Source organism: Petaurus breviceps, unplaced genomic scaffold (assembly GCF_028583685.1).
Source record: "Petaurus breviceps papuanus isolate PSGF00001 unplaced genomic scaffold, PetGlider_PUasm1.0 129, whole genome shotgun sequence".
NCBI lineage: Eukaryota > Metazoa > Chordata > Mammalia > Diprotodontia > Petauridae > Petaurus > Petaurus breviceps.
This window is the reverse complement of record NW_027185665.1, coordinates 2,075,464-2,098,364: the sequence shown is the minus strand read 5'-3', so window position 1 is coordinate 2,098,364 and position 22,901 is coordinate 2,075,464. Positions and strand designations below refer to the sequence as shown.

The 22,901-nt window shown below is 37.4% G+C and overlaps 1 protein-coding gene and 1 pseudogene across 1 annotated transcript in view; both read left to right on the top strand.

Moving 5' to 3' along the window:
• Positions 1-22,901, top strand: part of LOC138172773 (activated RNA polymerase II transcriptional coactivator p15) — a 216,636-nt gene that overhangs the window by 123,177 nt on the left and 70,558 nt on the right. The window lies entirely within an intron of this gene.
• Positions 11,173-17,187, top strand: LOC138173535 (bifunctional riboflavin kinase/FMN adenylyltransferase-like; annotated as a pseudogene).

The window sequence follows — 22,901 nt, the reverse complement described above, 5'->3', positions numbered from 1 at the left end:
ACATTTTAAAAGTCCCTACTATTTGCTAGTTACTGTGCTAAGTGCTGGGATATGGAGGCACAAATTATAGATGGCCTTCTCAAGGAATTTAGTTATGAAAGGAAGGAAAGATACAAGATAGTCACTAGTGGATAGGGACAGAAAAAATGAGATTTTTTTGCTTTTTTTTTTTTTTTTGAGGATGGTGGGGATAGAAATATGTTTGTAGATGTCAAGGAAATGTCCAGGAGACAGGATTGAAGATAAATAAGAGAGAATGGATTAAAAAGGGGGCGCTATGCTGGAGAAGAAAGGATGAAATTCAATCAGTTGTACCCATAAAGGGTTTTGCCTTGGAAAGGAGAAGAGACATCACATTATGTGGGACAGGGCTGAAGGAAGAGAGTGGATAAAGACATCTGAGTGAATGAGATGAAGAAGAGGGGAGAAGAGAGGTCACTTGGTAAATGACCTCAATTTTTTTTTCAGGGATATATGAAGCAAAGTTCTTAGCTGAGAGGGTGGGGAGAGGGCAGGAGTGTTGTGAGGCTTAAATGAGATAATATATGTGAAGAATTTTGCAAACCTTAAGGAACTATATAAGTGCTATATAAAGTACATGTCAGTGATGATGATGATGATGATGATGATGATGATGATGATGATGATGATGATAATGATGCCTACAGTCACCTGGTCCTTAGTCTGGTGATGGTTTCATTCCCTGAATTATTATATTACTGAGCTCAAACGGAGTGTTCTGTAAATGTTTAACAACTGACTTCCTAAAAATAAAAGTATATACATGCAATTTTAAGTTTAAACTACATTGTTAATGTTTTCTTAAGTCTAGACAACTAGCAAAACAATAAATCAAGCCATTATTTGCAGTATTTTCCATTTTCCAAAGTGTAAATGCTCATATTGAAAATTTAACACTGATCCCTCAGAAACTGGTTGAAGCTGTTTCCAGACATTCCTGGGAAAGTGGAAGCCATGGGAAGTTTAGGGAAGGATGAAACGGTTTGTAAAAGCCACTGTCGTGAGTGGGATAAAGAATTGATTAAGTTGTTATGATTATGTAACATATGTTTATAATGGATCTAGTTAGCATGGTTTTGCAGTTTTCTCCAGCTTCCTTCTGTAGCATATAAATTGTAATGAAGACAGGGAGTGGTGGGAGTAATCCAAGGCAAGGATTTGGTAGGACAAGATCAACAACACTTATTCATTCATTGATTCATTCATTCAATGAAGTTTTCAACAGCTGCCATCACTGTTGCTCCAAATTGGCCTCAACTTCTCTCATCTCTGCAATCTGGGTTTCTGGATGTCATGGATTTGGGGAGCCATGGTCTGTCTGTTCAATTCTTTGTCATTTGCTATCAACCACTGATAGAATTTGAGCCATGGCAGCCTCTAGCCATCAGCAGAAAATTCCTCTTAAGGTGGAAGAGAGGAGAAAAAAAAGCACCACAAAAGTCCTCAGAATCATTCACACAACTCTTGTCTCTATCTAGTGTGTCTTGATTTTGTTTCTTTCTACAGGTACTTATAGAGGGCCCTGAGGTACTCACAGAGATTAAATGCATTATACAAAAACTGAAATAAATTACTCCCTTATTGTACTAATAAGGGAGATAAATAACCTTGACAATAAATCATATCTTGTAAGTCCAGTGGCATAAGCCAGGCAAGATTTTACTTGCTAACAAGAGGAGTCAGAATCAAATTGCTCAGTGCACATTCCATTTGTGAAAAGCATAGATACATACTTTTATAGGCTTCTCCTCTCCTGGATCACTGCCTTGTTGTGGCAGAGGGGCTTGCATAGCTCAATGAAACTATGTGATGCAGGGTTATGCAAGATAGACAGGTCATAGTGGAAAGTTCAGACAAATGATGATCCATTGGAGAATGAAATGGAAAATCACTCCAGTACTTTTGCCAAGAAAACTCCATGAACAGTACGAAAATGCTAAAAGATGTGACACTGGAAAACGAACCCCTCTGGTCGGAAGGACCTGGTGTGCTATGGTTCCGACAGAGTTGGACACAATTAAACAACTGAACAAAAACAAAAACAGGCTTCTGGGTGTGTTTTCCTTCATCAACAAGGAAAATATCTACAATGACAAGAACATTTTGTTTGTTTTGTGATATCCTGGAATAGAGAAGAGGAACAATTTTTGCAACATTTTGCTTCATAAAGCAGTTTCTGCAACTGATGTTGCTATCAAAGTCATTCTGTTAATACAGTTCTTTGTTCAACATGGAGTCAGTCTTGTTCTCTTTTCTCAACACTCTCAGAAGTTTGTTAAAGTAATGTTCCTTCTGTGTGTGTGTGTGTGTGTGTGTGTGTGTGTGTGTGTGTGTGTACGTGAAGTTTTATAACATTCTGATTTAGGCAACAGATGCAAATACTATGCTTGGAGCCAAGTAATCTTAAATTAAAATGGACTAAAATCTTGCTTTTCACATCTATTAGCCATGTGACCCTGAGTAAGTCTCCTAACCTTTATCTGCCTGCTGCAGTCTAGAATGGCAGTTCCCATTTCCCCTGTATTCCTAAAATCACAGAATCTTTGCAAAATCCAACACATTTTCATATACAGATTCCAATGTTTCTGTGAACGATGAATTGTTAAGAGCCTCCCCCACACACACATATATAGTTTATTTAGTGAATTCAGGATGGTCAGCTATGCTTTCTCTTAACCCTGATTCTCTAATCCTCTACTACTTTGTAATAATTCACTATAATCTGGTGGATCCAGCCACGATTTTGCCAGACTTAGGTCCTAAGGGAAGGTCTGGATCTCATTCTAGCCTATTTAACTTTAGGGAAGCATGGGAGTGATTGACCTAGTTCTGGGTGGAAAGTTTAGAGGCTGTAGGCATGGAATTTGGAAAGTATTTCTGGGGTTGGCTAGGCAAGTAGAGGGGATAACCGGGCAGGACAGGAAGTTGCATTAAAACTTCCCCAGAAAACAATCTATTAAGTGACAGATATGTTCAAAACATGATGCTTAGCACTTGGGATCCCAAAACAAAAACAAAACTCGTGAAAACAGTTCTTAACTTCAAAAGTCATTTTCTACTGGGAGAGAGTTGCAGGGTAATTTGAGGGGGCAGAGAACACAAATAACTGGGGATGGGGGAAACAGGGAAGATCAGGGATAACTTCATGGAAGAGGGGACTAATGAGTTTTATCAGTATGAAAAAGAAGGCTCCTGAAAGGCAAAGGTATGACAAGAGAGCTCTCTAAGACTGGAACTGGTAGGAAGGAGCACAGTTTGGGCAAAGGTGTGGAAATGAGAGATGGAGTACTGGGTTCTGGGAGTAGCTGCTAGGTCAGTCTGGTTGAAACATGGACTGTGTGAAAGAATAATATAAAATCACTACAGAAAAGTCAAAGGAAAAACTAAAATTGTGGAGGCTCCGAATGCCCAGCTAAGGAGTTTGTGTTTTATATTAGGAAAAAGAGGAAGTTACTAAAGATATTTGATCAGGGAAGTGACATGATAATCTAGGCACCTTATGAAGACTATTTTGATAGCTGTGCAGAGGATGGATGGGAGAGGACAGAATCTGGACAGAGGGAGCTCAATTTGGAGCTTATTACAGCAGTCTAGGAGAGAGCTATTAGGGTCACACATATTAGTGGAGAGAAGGGAAAAGATATGATAGCTGTTGGAGACAGAAGTGAGAGGTAGAATTAACAAGACTTGGGAATTGGTTAGTGTAATGGAATGCAAATTTTAAAGATCTTCCCTGCTCCTAGGCTAAAGTGCACCTGAAGCCTGGGGTGGGAGGCTTGTTTTTCATAGATACTTTTTGATTGGCCAGTGGGTCAATAAGGTTGTTACATTCTCTGAGCCAGGAGAAGGCTATATAAGCCCTGATGTGGAGCTTTGTTTTGGGGGCTCACTTTGAGAAGTGTTCTGTGATTTGATCTGGATTCTTTGATCTGGATTTTTTGTTTTGTTTTTTTGCTTTTTAGAGAGCAATTGGGGTTAAGTGACTTGCCCAAAGTCACATGGCTAGTAAGTATGTCAAGTGTCTGAGGCCTGATTTGAACTCCTTCTGACTCCAGGGCCAGTGCTCTATTCACTGCTCCACCTAGCCGCCCCAGTAATACAGTTGTTAGGAGTTATAAATATTGTCTTGCCATATAGAAATATAAACAATAGTGAATTTCTTATGTTTTTCTCTTCTTTGTTTCTTTTTTAACCTTCTTATATTTCCCTTGAATCTTGTATTTGGAGGTCAAAATTTTTATTCATCTCTGGTCTTTTAATTAGAAATGCTTGAAAGTCCTCTATTTTTGATAAATACCCATTTTTATCCCCTGAAAGGTTATATTCAATTTTGCTGGGTAGGTGATTCTTGGCTGTAATCCTAACTCCTTTGCCTTCCGATATATCATATTGCAAACCCTCTGGTTCTTTAATGTGGAAGCTGACAAATCCTGTATAATCCTGACTGTAGCTCCACAATATTTGAATTGCTTCTTTTTGACTGCTTGCAATGCTTACTCTTTGATCTGTGAGCTCTGGAATTTGGTTATGATGTTCCTGGGAGTTCTCACTTTGGGATGTCTTTCAGGTAGTGATTGGTGAATTCTTTTAATTTCTATTTTGCTCTTGAGTTCTAATATATCAGGACAGTTTTTTTTTATAATTTCTTTTTTTTTAAAGCAATTGGGGTTAAGTAACTTGCTCAAGGTTACATGGCCGGGTGTTTCTGGGTGGGTGCTAAGTTTCTGAGCCTGGGATTCCATCCCCAGGTCATCCTGACAGTGGAGCTGGTGCTCTTACTTGCTGTGCTACCTGGCCGCCCCTTCTTTGATAATTTCTTGAAAGATGTTGTCCAGGCTTTTTTTTTTTTTATCATGGCTTTCAGGTAGTCCAATAATTCTTATATTATCTCTCCTGGATCTATTTTCTAGGTCAATTGTTTTTCCAATGAGAAATTTCACATTTTATTCTATTTTTTAAATTTTGTTTTATCATATCTTGATGTCTCAGAGTCAATTTCCACTTGTTCAGTTCTAATTGTTAAGGAATTATTTTCTTCAGTGAGCATTTGTACTTCCTTTTCCATTTAGCCAATTCAATTTTTAAGGAGATTTTTTTCCCTCAGTAAATTTTTGTATATCTTTTCCCATGCTTTTTAAAATTTTTCTCTTGTATTTCTCTCATTTCTTTCCCCAATTTTTTTCCTACTCCTCTAATTTGCTTTTTAAAATCCTTTTTAAGCTCTTCCAGGAATTCTTTTTTTGGGCCTGAGACCAAATTACATTTTTCTTTGAGGCTTCACATTTTGACACTAATGTCCTCTTCTAAGTACATACCTTGATCTTCCCTATCATCATAGTAACTTTCTACAGTCAAGCTCTATTTTTTCTGTTTGTTTTTGTTTTTTGCTCATTGTTCTGCCTTTTTTGTGACTTGGTATTTTAATGTGAGAGTTTGGCTCTGGTCCTGCACAGTCCTAAGATTTTTGTCCTGAGGCTCTGGATCTTACTGTTGGCTTTCACTGGGCTTCAGGGCTTAGCTACTTGCTTTCTCTAGAGGGTAGGCTTCCCTTCTGGCTTGTACTGGGGTAGTGGGGGAGACACCTCCCTGTTGATCTTCCCTGGGTGTGGGGTTTAGCTGTTGATCTGCTCCAGGCCTTGCTGCTGGGTTGCTATGTTAACAGAGTCTTTCTGGTGGCTGACCCTGGAGGAAGGATATTATTTCTGGTCTGACACAGAGGTGGGCCCCTGCTGCTGGGTTGCTATGGAAACAAGGTCTCTTGGCTGGCAGGCCCCAGGGGTGCAGTCTTACTGTTGGCTAGCCCTGAGGCGTAGCTTTACTGCTCAGTGGGGTTAAGGCTTCCCGGTGTCTAGTGTTGGAGGTGGGGTCACTGGGGTGGTGCCTTGCCACATGCCTAGGGACTCTTGGTTTGCAGGAGGGTGGGGCCTTGCTGGTGGATTGCCCCAGGCTAGGAGACTTGCTATAGGCCCTCTGCTGAGAAGCTGGCAGCTGCTTGCTCTTGGACCTTGCTCCCCTCCCACCTCAATGAGACAGACCTTTCCTGCCATGCTGGCAAGCTGCTTCCCTGCTCCTAGATCACTTCGGAGGTGGTTTTTCTAGTTGTTGGAAGGGAACTTTGGAGGACTTCAGAGGGTTTCTTCCTCACTGTGCCATCTTGGCACTAGAAGTCCCTTTGGTGGATAAATAACATTAAAAGTGATTAGGTAAAGATGAAGGGGCAGCTAGGTGGCACAGTGCCAGGCCTGGAGTCAGGAAGACTCATCTTTCTGAGTAGAAATCTGGCCTCAGACACTTACTAGTTGTGTGACCTTGGGCAAGTCACTTATCCCTGTTTGTTTCAGTTTCATCATCTATAAAATGAGCTGGCTAAGGGAATGGCAAACCACTTCAGTATCTCTGCCAAGAAAACCCTAAATGGGGTCATGAAGTCAGACATGACTGAAAAACGACTGAACAACAATGAAAAATATGAAAATTACAACTTCACAATGAGGTAAATAAATATTTGTGGTGTGGTATCACTTGGCATATTCCTCACATATAGTCAATATAAGTAAAAATCCACTCAAGGGGTTTGAAACATCAAAAAGCAAGATCTGACTTAGACACTAGCTGTTTCTCTGCTTAATACCGTACAATGCAGTTTCTACCTATCTGCTGTGTCTGTAAACATCTTTTAGCATGCTGTTAGCCTGAATAAATCTAGCAATTTTTTCTGTCCCCAAGATGGCATTTTGATTCACAAACTTTTCCTTTCATTCCTGTATCCTATCTCATTTAGGAGATGATGTATTTAGCAAACATTAAAATGTGCCCTTTATTATTTATATTTTTTGACTCACTGTCCTCACTTCATTAGATATTTCATCCCCTCAGATCTTGGTACATACCTATTGAGAAATTCAGTGGGTCTTCACAGAGCTTTGGTAACATGGAATCAAAATATAGGAAAAAAAAATAAGCTCTTCTCCATTATGCTTACTTTCTCCTAGGTTTTCTGGGTGAATGAACATTCACTCATTTACTCATACAGATCTTCCTCCTAGATATTCTTTGTGTAACAATATCCTGAATATATATACCTGAAGCTTATAAAAAGGAATGAATTCTTCACTCAACCTTCCCATCTCCCAATCAGCACACTAATAAAAGAAAAAATGGGGATGATAAAATTTCTTTTAATTTTCCAGCCTACTAACAAACAAGATTCATGATCACTGCTGGTTTTCAGCAGATTCTAGCCAGTGCTGGTCAGAGCTTGGTAACTGTTGCTTTTTTGCCTAGATTCCCTTGGTCCTGCTTCCTGCTCTGGCTGTCTCAATTCCTGGTACTACTGTCTTGCTTCTGAAAGCCAAATTAGAAGAAAAGTTTGAAAAGTCTGGAGAGTGTTCTTTTTATCTGTTGTGTGGCTCTTATTTCACAGTTCTGTAAAAAGAGAACATTGTAACCCCGAGAAGAAGGAGGGAGCAATCCCTTTCTCATGCCAGAATCTCAGAACTTGCTCTACCAGCCTCCCTTTGTGAATAATTTCTTTGAGCCCTGGGAATCTCTGTAGAAACAAAAGAAGGCAAGACTCTCTTGGACCACACAAGAAATAGCAATGCTAAAAAAAATTGACAAGATCAAATAATAGAAGAAATTAGAAAATCAGACATGAAAATTATATGAGAAGAGAAACAAAAGACTGTGAGGAATTAATTAAGACAATGACCAATGTGGACAATACGATAGAATACCTTTTAAAAATTATAAAAACAACAAATAGTTAAACTGACTATAGTGGAAAATGAAATTACACATGATGCAGGCCAGCTGGAAATACAGGCCTCCCCAAATTACTGAATTATATAAACTCTTGGAAAATACATAGACCAGAATGACAGAATGGAGTGATAGAGTCTCCTTAAGTGCCTTGCAGCAGTTAGGTGGTATAGTGGATGGAGCATTATATAGTGGACACAGTCAAGAAGACGGTTAAAATCCAGCCTCCGACACTTACCTATGTGACCCTGGGTAAGTCACTTAACCTCGGTTTGCCTCAGTTTGCTCAATTGAGTAAAGAAATGCAATTTATTGCAATGTATGGTAAAATGGGGATAACAGCACCGAAGAACAGCTGGGTGGTGCCATAGTGCAAAGAGTACTGGTCCAGAGTCAGGAAGACTCATCTTCCTGAGTTCAAATATGGCCTCAGACACTTATGATTCTTCCAGAAGCAATTTCCTAAGAACCTTCATGTAAAGAGAAGTGTTGAGTACTCTGGCCATATGCCAGACCCTTATTGCATCTATACTGTTGTTAATAGAAAATGGAGGAACTTAATTTAGAATGGCTCTATTAAATTTGGGAAATAATAAGAATAAGAAAGTGGGTAATTCCTTCAAAGAGAATGACCAAAGAAAAGACAAATTTGCTGATTAAAATGCTAAAAGAAAATGTCATAAAACTCTCTAATAAAATGCAAAAAGCATCTAAAATGGATTAAATAACATAATTCAACATCTCTTTTCTTTTCTTTTTTTTTTTTTTTTTAGCAATTGGGGTTAAGTAACTTGCTCAAGGTTACACGGCCAGGTGTTTCTGGGTGGGTGCTAAGTGTCTGAGCCCGGGATTCGATCTCCAGGTCTTCTCAACACTGGAGCCGGTGCTCTTACTCGCTGTGCTACCTGGCCACCCCTCAACATTTCTTTTTATAGGATATACATTTAACTTAGACAGCTCTAAACAGATTTAAAATGAAAATCTGCTGCCAAATGACAAAGACAATGGGTCTAATGATATCAGACAAAAAGGGAATTAGGTGAATAATCAAAAAAAGAAGACAGCTAATTTTAGCCTGAGGGCACCTTAGAGCACTAGGTCCACATTGCATATCTGTGGACGTAAAAACCTAGCCTAGAGGAAGGTGGACTGATTTCACACAGGATCTGTTTGGAGCTGGAGGGGCTTCTACCATAGGTACCTGAAAGACCAGAGATGACTTGCTGTCGTAGTAGAGCTAAAGGGCTTTTGTTTGGCTTTGCTCACATATCTCTCCTGGGTATTAGACCTTCTTTTCCACCACAGTATTCATGTAATTTTTTTCTAAGGTCAGACCCTGGCTTACTTGACCTTTGTCTTGCTACTGGACTTTGATGACTCTGGAGGAGAGAATAAAGCTGAAGACTGCACAACTCTGCCCCACTCATATCCAATTCAGACCCAAGTCAAGACATCACCCTCATGATGTCACTGATCCTCTTGTAGAATGCACAATGAACAATAATAAGGATTCTGTGTGAAGTCTCTACACAAAGCAATGGACTATGAAGGCAGGTGATGTGAGTTCAAACTTCACACATACTTCTTAAACATGTGGCTCACTACAATTATGGTGGTCTAAATTTAAGCTTATTCCTCCCGTGTAGGATATATTTGTGGGAAGCAGTGAACTAGGTTCTTAGGAGAACATTTGGTATTAACTGTCTCTATCATGTTCTCTGATGAGTCAGTGCCCTCTGGGGACCCAACCTGCCAATTTAAGCAGAGATTGGGGAGTGCTGCTATTTCTTTTTCTTCTCTTCCTTTTTCACTTTTCTTCTCCTCTCCCTTCTTCTTCTTCCCCAACTCCTCCTTCTTCTTCCAAAAAGCTGAGACAATTTATTTTTTGTTCTTTGTGGATTTCATTTTTGATTTTTGGAAATATAGCTCTGGAAAAATGGGCTTTTAAAAATCCATTGTGAGATGCAGAGGCAGGCCTGGAAGGGGCCTGATCAACTTGGAGGGCAAGTCTTCCCACCAACCACAAGGGCCACTACCAGGCCTATCACCAAAGGGCTGGGACCGTAAAGAGCGAGGTGAGAACCAAATACAGGGGCCCCTGTCCTGAACAGCAAATACTCCTGGGGCTACCACTTCATAGCCCCCCCCCCAAAAGGCCCCGATCAGGACCTCCATAGACCAGGATGACAGAGTGAACCTCACCTGCTCCAAACGCCCCCCCTCTATCCCTGAAAACATAGTAATTATTGCCCCAGGGCAAAACCCTCTACAGTAAAGGCTTGGGATCCTGTAAAGGAAATGCAAATTTAAAGATCTTCCCTGCCCCTAGGCTAAAGTGCACCTGGAGCCTGGGGTGGGAGGCTTGTTTTTCAGTAGATACTTTTTGATTGGCCAGTGGGTCCAAAAGGTTGTTACATTCTCTGAGCCAGGAGAAGGCTATATAAGCCCTGATGTGTAGCTGTGTTTTGGGGGCTCACTTTGAGAAGTGTTCTGTGATTTGATATGGATTCTGGGAAGCCGTTGTCCAGAGACCCCCCGGCTTTGAAAAAACCCAGATATTGAAACGCAGATGTTGACTGGGTATGGATGTAATGGTTGGACAGTTTGAAATCTGTCTACTAGATCTGTTTCTGTCTTGATAATTCTGCCTGTATACTTTGAAGTTCGGGGTGCTGACCTTTTCCCCTGAACAAGGTAAAACGATATATGTCTGACTGATTAAAGTAAGCTTGTTAACCCATTTTGAGTTGCTTTCCTTTAACAAAGCAGATCTAAGAACCTGTGGTGGCAGCAAACCCTGAGGACGCTTGGGGTGCTTGCTGCTACAGATCCCTAGAGGAAGGACATGGCTAGGGCCCTGCCTCAAAATGGGTAGAAAGCAGACTACAAAGACAAAGACTCTGGAGTCCTACTATCCTCAGAGGGAGGAACCAAACTCAGAGAGAGAGACAATGTGGACTCCACACCCACAGCTGAAACATCAATAGGGAATGAGTCCCAAGCACAGAAGGCTCTCCTAAATGAGATCAAATGGAACTTTGAAAACCAAATGAGAGAGATAGAAAACAAAATGAATAATTCTCTCAAAACCAAAATAGCAGAATTAGAAAAACATTATAATGAAGAAAACATCTGTCTAAAAAGAAAAGTGTATGATATGGAAAAGGAGCTCCAAAAATTAACCAAGGAAAATGATTTGCTAAAAACTAGAATCAACCAAATTGAAACAAATAACTCTATGAGGAACCAAGAATTAGTCAAACAAAACAACAAGAATAAAAATTAGAAAAAGAGGTAAAATACCTCAAAGAAAAAATAACTGACCTGGAAAACAGATTCAGGAGAGATAATATGAGAATCATAGGCCTACCAGAAAATCATGATGAAAAAATGAGCCTGAAAAACATTCTCCAAGAGCTTGTTAAGGAAAACTGTCTTGAGATACTAAAACCTGAGGGTAAAATAGAAATCGAGAGAATCTACCGGACACCTGCTGAAAGAGATCCCAAACTGAAAAGTCCTCTAAATGTTGTGGTCAAACTCCAGAACTACCAGATAAAAGAGGAAATACTTCAAGCAGCCAGAAAGCAACAGTTCAGATATCAAGGGGCCACAGTGAGGATTGCACAGGATTTGGCAGCCTCTACACTGAAAGATCAGAGGCAGTGGAATACAATTTTCTGGAAGGGAAAAGAGCTTGGGTTACAGCCAAGGATCACATACCCAGTGAGACTGAGCATATTTCTTCCAGACAAAGAGATGGTCATTCAACGATATAACAGAGATCCTTCTTGATAAAAAAAGCCAGAACTCAATGGAAAATTCAACCTCCAATTATGAGATGCAACAGTGATGTAGAAAGGTAAACAAGGAAAACACACACACACCCTGCTATTTGATAAGAGCAAACTGGTTATAGAGAAGTAGAGGGTATGAGTATAAAATACACAAAATGATGATTAAAAAAAATCTTATTAAGGGCTACAAAGGAACTGCAATGGAAGAAAAGGAATGAATAAGTGGAAAAGGGTAAATTATGCCACACAAAGAGGCATAAAAACTGTATAGCAGAGGAAAAGAAGGGAGGGAGATGGGAATCATATGAGCTTTTCCCTCATTGGTTCTGGTGCAAGGAGGGAATAACAACCAGTTAAGCACAGGACTCTATGGAGAAGATACACAAAAAGTATCATTTCAGAGGGAAAGAGGAGAGGGAGAGGAGCTTCGCATGAGACTTGTTCCTGTCACTCTTGGTGCGAAGAAGAAATAACATACTTTGTTAAGTATAAAAATATTCTACAGGTAGTAGGAGGGGGAAAGGGCTATGAAAGTGGTTAGTAGGTGGTTAAAAGGTGGTTAGTAGGAAGGGAAGAAGTAAGGGGAAAGGGGAGGAAAAGGGAGGGGGGCTGATAAGGGAACACTGAGGGAGGCAGTGGTCAAAAGGAAAACTATTATGGGGGGGAAGGGAGAAGGAAGGAAAACTATGAACATTAACAGGGGCAGGAACAGGATGGAGGGAACAAACAGATAACAATCCTAACTGTAAATGTGAATGGAATGAACTCTGCCATAAAACGGAGACAGATAGCAGAATGGATTAGAAATCATAATCCTACAATATGCTGTTTACAAGAAACACATCTGAAACAGAGGGCTACACACAGGGTAAAGGTAAAAGGCTGTAGTAAAATATATCATGCCTCAGCTAAAGTAAAAAAAGCAGGGGTAGTAATCCTTATCTCAGATAAAGCAAAAGCAAAAATTGACCTAATTAAAAGAGATAAGGAAGGAAACTATATCCTGTTAAAAGGCACCATTGAGAATGAAGCAAGATCATTACTTAACATATATGCACCAAGTGGTATAGCATCCAGATTCCTAGAGGAGAAGGTAAAAGAATTAGAGGAAGAAATAGATAGCAAAACTATACTAGTAGGAGACCTTAATCTCCCCCTCTCTGAACTTGATAAATCTAACCTCAAAATAAACAAGAAAGAAGTTAAGGAGGTGAACAGGATTTTAGAGAGGATAGGTATGATAGATCTCTGGAGAAAACTGAATGGGGATAAAAAGGAATATACTTTCTTCTCAGCAGTTCATGGCACATACTCAAAAAGTGACCACGTTCTAGAGCATAAAAACCTCACAATTCTATGCAGTAAGGCAGAAATATTAAATGCATCCTTCTCAGATCATGATGCAATAAAAATTATGCAATAAAGGGCCATGGAAAGACAGACTAAAAACTAATTAGAAATTAAACAATTCAATCCTAAAGAATGAGTGGGTCAAACAAGAAATTATAGAAACAACCAGTAATTATTCAAGAGAATGATAATGAGACAACATATCAAAATTTGTGGGATGCATTAAAGGCAGTCCTTAGGGGAAGTTTTATATCCCTGAGTGTATACATGATTAAATTAGAGAAAAGGGAGGTCAATGAATTGGGCATGCAATTGAAAAACCTAGAAAAAGAACAGATTCAAAATCCCCAATTAAATACTAAATGAGAAATATTGAAAACCAAAGGAGAGATTAATAAAATTGAAATTAAGAAAACTAATGAATTAATAAATAAAACTAAGAGCTGGTTTTATGGAAAAACTAACAAAATTGATAGACCCTTAGTCAATATGATAAAAAATAAAAAAGAGAGAAGGGCAGCTAGGTGGCGCAGTGAGTAAAGCGTCAGCCCTGGAGTCTGGAGGACCGAGTTAAGTTTCCGCCTGGAACACCTTACACCCACACAAAAATACTATCCTTGTAACCTTGGGCAAGATACTTAACCCCAATTGCCCTCCAAAAAAAGGCCAAAAAAAAAAAAAAAAAGAGAGAGAAGAAAACCAAATTATGAGTATCAAAAATGAAAAGGGTGAATCTACCTCCAATGAAGAGGAAATCAAAACAATAATTAGGAATTATTTTTCCCAATTGTATGCACATAAATATGACAATCTTAGGGAAATGGATGAATATTTACAAAAAATGCAAGTTGCCCAGATTAATTGAAGAGGAAGTAAATTACTTAAATAACCCCATCTCAGAAAAAGAAATTGAACAAGCCATCAGTCCACTCCCTAGGAAAAAATCTCCAGGGCCAGACGGATTTACTAGTGAATTCTATCAAACATTTAAAGAACAATTGATTCCAATACTCTACAAACTATTTGGGAAAATTAGTTAAGAAGGAGTCCTACCAAATTCCTTTTATGACACAAATATGGTACTGATACCTCAATCAGGAAGAGATAAAACAGAGAAAGAAAATTATAGACCAATCTACCTCATGAATGAAATATAGATGCAAAAATTCTAAATAAAATACTAGCAAAAAGACTACAGCAACTTATCTCAAGAATAATACACTATGATCAGGTAGGATTTATTCCAGGAATGCAAGGATGGTTTAATATTAGGAAAACCATCAGTATAATTGAGCATATCAACAATAAAACTAGCAGAAACCACATGATCATCTCAATAGATGCAGAGAAGGCTTTTGACAAAATACAACATCCATTCTTATTAAAAACATTAGAAAGTATAGGAATAAATGGAGCCTTCCTTAAAATAATAGGTAACATGTATTTAAAGCCATCAGCAAGTATTATATGTAATGGGGAGAAGCTAGAAGCACTTCTCATAAGATCAGGGGTGAAACAAGGGTGTCCACTATCACCCCTCTTATTCAATCTGGTACTAGAAATGTTAGCAGTAGCAATTAGAAGAAAAAGAAATCAAAGGAATCAAATTAGGCGAAGAAGAGACCAAGTTATCACTCTTGGCAGATGATATGATGATATACTTAGAGAATCCTAGAGAATCAAGTAAAAAACTACTTGAGACAATAAATAAATTTGGCAAAGTTGCAGGATATAAAATAAACCCACATAAATCCTCGGCATTCCTATATATTTCCAATGAAATTCAACAGCAAGAGATAGAAGGAGAAATCCTATTTAAAGTTACTGTAGATTGCGGCTTCTGTTGGGTCAGTGGCGCGCAGAGGTTCTGTCTAGCGACCTTCGCCTGCAGCGTTCGGTCGAGGCCCATTGGCCGCCAGTCTCGCGCCCTCCACGCGCGCCTGATCGCCCTTCGGAATCTCCCCCCTCCTCCCACTCGCGGCTGGCCAGGGGGAGTCGTTGCCCTGAGTTCCACGGCGACTCCTCCGCTCTCTTCCCCCGGGCCGTCCGCCGAGCCCGGAGCCAGCGCCGTGATGAAGCACCTGCCTTATTTCTGCCGGGGTAAAGTGGTGAGGGGCTTCGGACGGGGCTCCAAGCAGCTTGGCATCCCCACAGCTAACTTTCCTGAGCAAGCAGTCGATAATCCCGAGTGATTTATCCACTGGGATTTACTATAGTTGGCCCTCGGTTGGAAACGGAGACGTCCATAAGATGGTTTTAAGCATAGGATGGAACCCATACTACAAGAACACTAAAAAATCTATGGAAACTCACATACATACCTTCAAAGAAGACTTCTATGGGGAAATCTTTAGTATAGTCATTACTGGCTACATCAGACCAGAGAAAAACTTTAGTTCACTTGATGCCCTTATTTCAGCAATTCAAGATGATATTGAAGAAGCTAAGAGACAACTGGATTTACCAGAACATTTGAAACTCAAAGAAGATAATTTCTTCCGTATGCCAGAAAGCAAAATAATGAATGGCCACTGATCAAAAGTCAATTTAGTGTTCATTTTTTCCTTGTATTCCACCATTTTATCATTGCTGCAGCCTTGTGTTTGGTTAACTCAAGAAAATTTTCCCAAATCTGAATTTGTTTATATGATACAATGTAGTTGCCATTTTAAGTGTAAATTAATCTTACATTTATACCCATCATGCAGCAGTACCAAAAAGATTTCTTTTAAAAATCAAGATTGTTTTTAGTATGTTGAACTATACAGAAGCTTTGTGAAACACACAGTAAAAGCAGAGAGCATAACAGGATCATAACAGCTTTTTGTGATAGAAATATATGTATATAAGTGAAAACTTTTGGCTTAGCTTTAAGTCATTTGCTGCAGATGAAAACAGATGATTCTAGTGGCTACAGATAATGCTACTAGATTTAGATGCTATGGACAACTAATGCATTTTGTAAAGCTTTGGCAGTCTAATGCTCTGAAAAGAAATGATGGTGAACTTTTTATTTGATGTGTGTAGTGTAATATATTTGTTTAAGATGAGATTTTGTGAAACTTCATTTTATTTGGGATTATTTACTTAAAAGAAGTTTCTTATTAGGGGTCATTATTGCACTTTTCCCATTTTATATTTATTTTCATGCCCTGAAATTCTTAAGTTTTTGAATTTCAAAAAATAGTTTAGAATTACAGCTCTCCATTTTCCATGTTTTCTGACCTCTTATTATAGATGGTATTTGTACTCAAAATTATTTGAGCCTTTTACTCCTTAAACTTTGATTTCTTTCTGTTCATAATATTCTTTCCAATTTATGATCTTTATGCATAGTGTTATATCTAAGTCCTTTCCCTCTACTACCATTAACTCTGAACAATGATAGACATGCAAAGATGATTGAATTCCACTTCAGAAAAACAAAACTTTAAATATTTAAGTAAAATAAACTTTAAATATAAAAACAACCCCAGTTTTTAAAGTAACTCATTAAAGTGTGTTTTTTTGGGGGGGGGATGAAGGGGGAAAAGGACAGGGGAATAGTCAAGTCAGAATTAACCATAGATAGAAAAAGCCAAGTTCAGCTAAATGTTTCCCAGAGGGAAAATATTTAAGGGCCAATTAAATTAGAATATATTTTTAAAATTATTTAACTTATTTTAAATGTAAATTATATATGTTAAGCCTGTGTAAGCTCTGCTGTAATTGTGTGATCACAATATTAATGCCAGTCTTACTAATACTTGTCACTTGAAAAAGGATTTAGAAAATTTATAGGTTAAAATTTTCTTTAGATCTTCCCCTTTAGATCTCATGTACTTTTCCTCTTTTTAAATAAACACCTGAATTTTTGATAAGTTCTTTTTTTTAAAAGAAATGCTATTACCAACATTGGAATTTTAGGAAAATGTACTTGGATGTCATTTCCTTTAGGCCCTTAAATAGATTACCTCTACTTTATAAACTAAACTAGAAAAGAGAACTTAGAAGAGATCTTACTTAGCCATTCCTAAAGTACTTCTGTTAATTTGATTTAAAGGGAACTTCATTGTGTAGTGCCTTAAAGATCAAAATGTTCAGGAGTAGACATTCTAAGAATGTTAAAAGAAAAACAAGTTCAGACTTATAAACAGTGATCCCTTGAGGAAAACTACGGTTTTTTAAAAAAATTGCAAAAACCAATGGCGGATGAGTGGATGACTCACTTAAATTAAGTGTTTTAGATTACTTTGTAAAGGACTTGTTTCGACAAAGACAAAGTTCATGGGATTATTGCTTTTATTTTCCCTATTTTAATATTTAAGTGCCATTTAATCAGCAACCCCATAATTTATTGTCTAGTAATAAAATATTAGTAATTTTACAAAGTAAAGGTTCAAAGTAAACATTTATAAAGTACAACATGCACACATGCTTCTTGTTGGAATAATTTTAAAATAGCACTCTACTTGAATCGCTTATCTTTCTGTTGTAACATTTGTGAACTCTGAAAACTTTTTTGTATTTTACTTTACTGGCGATTAGCCTTTTTTTAAGGCCATTATTTTTTGATTGGATGTTATTGTTTTTGATGTTTGGACTTAACTAGAGATTAGTTATAACATATTGACAGTTTAATGTGGTACAAGAAATGTTACTTGTGGGGAGTGTGGTTTAAAATTAAACATTTATGTTTTTAGAAATTAAAATAAATCTTGATAAAAAAAATAAAGTTACTGTAGACATTATAAAATATTTGGGGATCTACCTGCCAAAACAAACCCAGGACCTATATGACCACAACTACAAAACACTATTCACACAAATAAAGTCAGATCTAACTAATTGGAAAAATATCAATTGCTCATGGCTGGGTCGAGCTAATATAATAAAAATGACAATTTTACCAAAATTAAATTATATATTTAGTGCCATACCAATTAATTTGCCAAAAAACTACTTTATAGAGCTAGAAAAAAATAGTAACAAAATTCATTTGGAAGAATAAACGGTCCAGAATATCAAGGGAATTAATGAAAAGAAATGCTAGGGAAGGTGGACTAGCTATACCAGATTTCAATCTGTATTACAAAGCAGCATTCATCAAAACTACTTGGTACTGGGTGAGGAATAGAGGAGTGGATCAGTAGAATAGATTAGGCACACTAGATTCAGAAGTCAACGGCTATAGTAATCTATTGTTTGATAAACCCCCATACCCTGGTTTTTGGTATAAGAACTCACTATTTGACAAAAACTGCTGGGAAAACTGGAATATAGTATGGCAGAAACTGGGCATAGACCATTATCTAACACCATATACCAAAATCAAGTCTAAATGGGTGCATGATCTAGGTATAAAGGTTGATACTGTAAGAAGTCTCCTAAAACAAGGAATAGTTTACCTGTCAGACTTGTGGAGAGGGAAAGACTTTTTGACTAAACAAGAATTAGAGAACATTATAAAATGTAAAATGGATAATTTTGATTACATGAAATTGAAAAGCTTCTGTACAAACAAAGCCAATGTAACCAAGATTAAGAGGAAGCTGGGAAATTGGGAAAGAATCTTTACAACCTGTGTCTCTGACAAAGGACTGATTTCTAAAATATACAGAGAATTGAGTAAAATTTTTAAGAATACAAGTCATTCCCCAATTGATAAATGGTCAAAGGATATGAACAGGCAATTTTCAGAGAAAGAAATTAAAGATATCCATAAGCACATGGAGAAATGCTCTAAATCACTATTGATTAGAGAATTGCAAATCAAAACAACTCTGAAGTACCACATCTCACCAGTCAGATTGGCTAAGATGACAAAACAGGAAAATGACAAATGCTGGAGAGGATGTGGGCAAATTGGAACACTAATGCATTGCTGGTGGAGTTGTGAATTGATCCAGCCTTTCTGGAGAGCAATCTGGAATTATGCCCAAAGGGCTATAAATACTTTCATATCCTTTGACCCAGCAATACTGCTCCTAGGGTTATATCCCAAAGAGATCATAGAAGTGCGAAGAAGACCCATATGTACAAAAATGTTTATAGCAGCTCTTTTTGTGGTGGCAAAGAATTGGAAATTAAGGGGGTGCCCATCAATTGGGGAATGGCTGAACAAGTTGTGGTATATGCATGTTATGGAATACTATTGTGCTATAAGAAACGAGGAACATGTTTTTTTCTTTTCTTGAAGAACACACGGTCTTCATATTTACCTGGAGAGGCTTATACAAACTGATGCTTAGTGAGAAAAGTAGAACCAGGAGAAATTTGTACACAATTACAGATACAACGTATGTGTGATGACCAACTTTGATAGAATGGACTCTTCTCAGCAATGCAGTGATATAAGTCAATCCCAAAAGACTCATGATGGAGAGAATATGTGCAGAGAAAGAACTAGAAAGAATTGAGTTTATATCCAGGTGGAAGCAAAATACCTGATCTTTTTCCTTCTCTTGTTTGGTTTTATGTCTTCTTTACCATGCTTCATTCCATCTGATACAATCTGTCTTAATAACCTGACTAATTTATAATGTGAAAGTAAAAAAAAAGTCCATTGTGTTTTAAATGGAACTACTTGATTCCATCTTAAAACCCAAATCACTCTGGCTTTCATTGAATGGACAATAATAGCTTCAACCCAAGCCTCTGTGGCTCATTGTTTAGTTTTTGATGGATTAGGATGAGTGATTGTAGCAATTGTTTTCTACAAACTCTGAGGGTCTTCCCCTTCCATATGATATCTTTGTGATGATAAATTGAAGCATCTTTTGTCTTAATTCTTACCCAAACTTTAGTTATTGAATAGATGTGATCTCAGACAAATTGAGATATGGAAAAGACCTTAATTTAGAAAGGTCAAGGTCATCCACTTTTGTCTTGCCATTGGATTTTGATGACTCTGAAGAAAAGAGTAAGACTGAAGACTGTGCATAGTTCTGACCTGCTCATATCCAATTCACACGCAAGTCAAGATATCACCCTTGTGATGTCTTTGGTTCTCTTTGAGAACAAAGGATAAACAAGAACAATTTTAAAAGTTCACATGCCAGATAACAAAGATGTATACCTTCTTATCCTATCCAATTGTCCCTCCAGTCTATTTTACCATCTGTATGCCGTCAAGAATGTATCCCACCTTTTTACCTCTACTTTATATTTCATGCTCTAGGAACAGTAATTAAACAAATAATAACAGAAAGGTCATGTCAATTGACTGCCCTATCCATCAACTCACCATCCTTGTGACTCCACATATCCAAACTCCCTGGCCACCACTTTCCAATGTATATTATCTTCTCTTAATAGAAAGTAAGTTCCTTGAGGGCAGAGACTGTCCCCCACCCCCGCTTTTTTTGTATCCCTAGTCCTTACAACATTACCTAGAATGAAGTAATTTACCTAGTAAATTATTTTTCATTCAATTATCCAAAGCAGAGATTCTAAACAATATTTTATAGGCAATGACTGTAATAAAAATGATGGGGTGAACAAAAGGTAAAACATTTTAAAAATTACTTACCAAACAATGATTGTGCAAAAGAAGAGATTATAAAAATAATTACAGAATACATTAAGGACAGTGACAACACAGGTCCTATATATAAAAATCTGTGGGATGATACCACAGGCAAATCCACACTCTTGAATGTTTATGTCAATGAAAGAAAGAGAAAATTAATGAAATGTCTACTTAGAGAAGGAGCAAAATGTTAAACCACTAGAAGAGGAACATAAGACATAATAAAGACCAGAGGAGAGATCAGTAAAGTTGAAAATAAGAAAATAATTGAAAAGATAAACAAATGTAAGAAGATTTTAAAAATGATAAATAATTAACAAGTTTAATCAAAGAAAAATAAGAGGAAATCCAAGAGGAAACTCAGAAGTAGAAATGGAAAAAGAAAAAACAGAAAAAAAAGAACAAAAATATCAGAAATCACTATACAAAGTTCATGCCAGTAATTTTGTGAACCTAAGAGAAACGGATGGTTTCTGTATAATAGTATCAAATACCAAGATAAAGTAGTAAGCGGAGAAGATTCTGGGAAGATGGCAGAATAGGTCAGAAATGTCCAAACTCTCCAGATTTCCAACAGAAACAAGATAAAATAGTGCCTTAGGGTGAACATAAAGCAATCAAAATAAATGTGAGTTGAGGCAAAATAGTCCTCCTGGGACAATTGCAGAAGATCTGAAGAAAAATCCCAGTTCTGTTCCCTGTGAGGAGTAAACAGGCTGAAACAGTAAGTGGCAAGACCTGGGATTAGCTGGGTTGAGAGGTAGCATCAGTCCCAGTCACAGGAACTTTCATCTCTTGTACAGTGTGAGACGTCCAGCATCTGAGCTGTGGAAGATTGAGGGAACCTTTGCTGATAAGGAATGCATATGCATGTTTATGTGTATATATGTGTATGTGTGTGTGTAGACATCTCTATCTCCATCTACCTATCTATCCATCTATCTGTCTATCTATCTATCTATCTATCTATCTATCTATCTATCTATCTATCATCTATCTATCTATCTATCATCTATCTATCTATCTATCTATCTATCTATCTATCTATCTATCTATCTATCTATCTATCTATCCATCCATCCATCCATCCATCCATCCATCCATCCATCCATCCATCCATCCATCCATCCATCCATCCATCTATCTATCTATCTATCTATCTATCTATCTATCTATCTATCTATATCTTGGCTCTTAATTGTAGCCTTTTTGGGGAAAGAAAGGGGAAAAAGAGAACAAAGTAAAAAGTACACAGCAGAGAACAAAAGAAAACCTACAAGGAAGCAAAGAAAAGACGGATAACTAATGCATAGTTTTTAATATATACTTTTTTTTTTATATATATATATATATATATATATATATATATATATATATATATGCTTTCTTGAAATGGAAATTTATTTTGAATCTTACATTGTTTTGTGCACATGCTAATATTTTTTTCTTTTTTCTTCTGCATTTAAGTTTATAATGTTTCTTTTTCTTTTCTTATTGTGTATTTAAGTTTAAAATAAATTAATGATTTTTTAAAAGAAGAAAAAGAAAAAATTAATAAAGCAGTAAGTGGACAATTTAAACAGAGCCATTACAAAAAGAGAAATCAGACAATTTTTATCTTTTCAATTGTTCCTTGTTTCAACTGTATTGTTCTCTCCTTTGGTCTTGATTATTCCTTATCTTCTTTCTGATGGCTTGGTGTTTTGCTCCTTTTCTAAGCATAGAAATTTCACAAATTTTCTCTTTCTTCTAACACTAGGCCCAAGAGGATCCACAGTCAAATTATACTAAATTTTTCAAAGAACAAGAAATTTCTGTATGATTTACAATGTTTCAGAACATAAAGATAGATGTCCTTGTTTTATGGGGTTAATTTTAAGGGTGGGAGATGTGATCAGGCTCTCTTACCCACTCCTCAACATTTAATAACTTGTGCTCTCTAAGTGAATAGTAAACATTACTCCAATCCCCTCTTTCCCACTAAACCATGAAAGCACGGTCCACTGTAAAACTCAAATGTCTTCCTGTGAGACTTGTTTAAAGATATGAATTATTGTAGAGATGAATTATAGTCAGTTGACTCTCAGATGGATAGTGAGTTCTCATAGTGCTTGGAAGGTTGCTCTTGGCCCTGTCAGCTACTTCCAGATGAAGGATCCATTCCTCTGGAACTATACACTTCCTTCTTCACCAGCCTTGCCCATGCTAATACTGGGACCCTACTTGCATAAAAGATGTAGGATATCTTCAGAAACAATGCAAGATGAGGCAAGATCACTCTACTATGTAAATATCATGAACACTATCACCTTTTTACCAAGGCCCCTCACCCTTCAAGTGTTCTTGAAGATTTACACGTTCTCATGACCAGTTGGCATGTTCCTGAGCTCTTGAGCAGTCTTTTCTAAATGCTAATTGAATAGAGCCCATGAGTTTGGCATCTGGACAGTCCTCTCCTTACT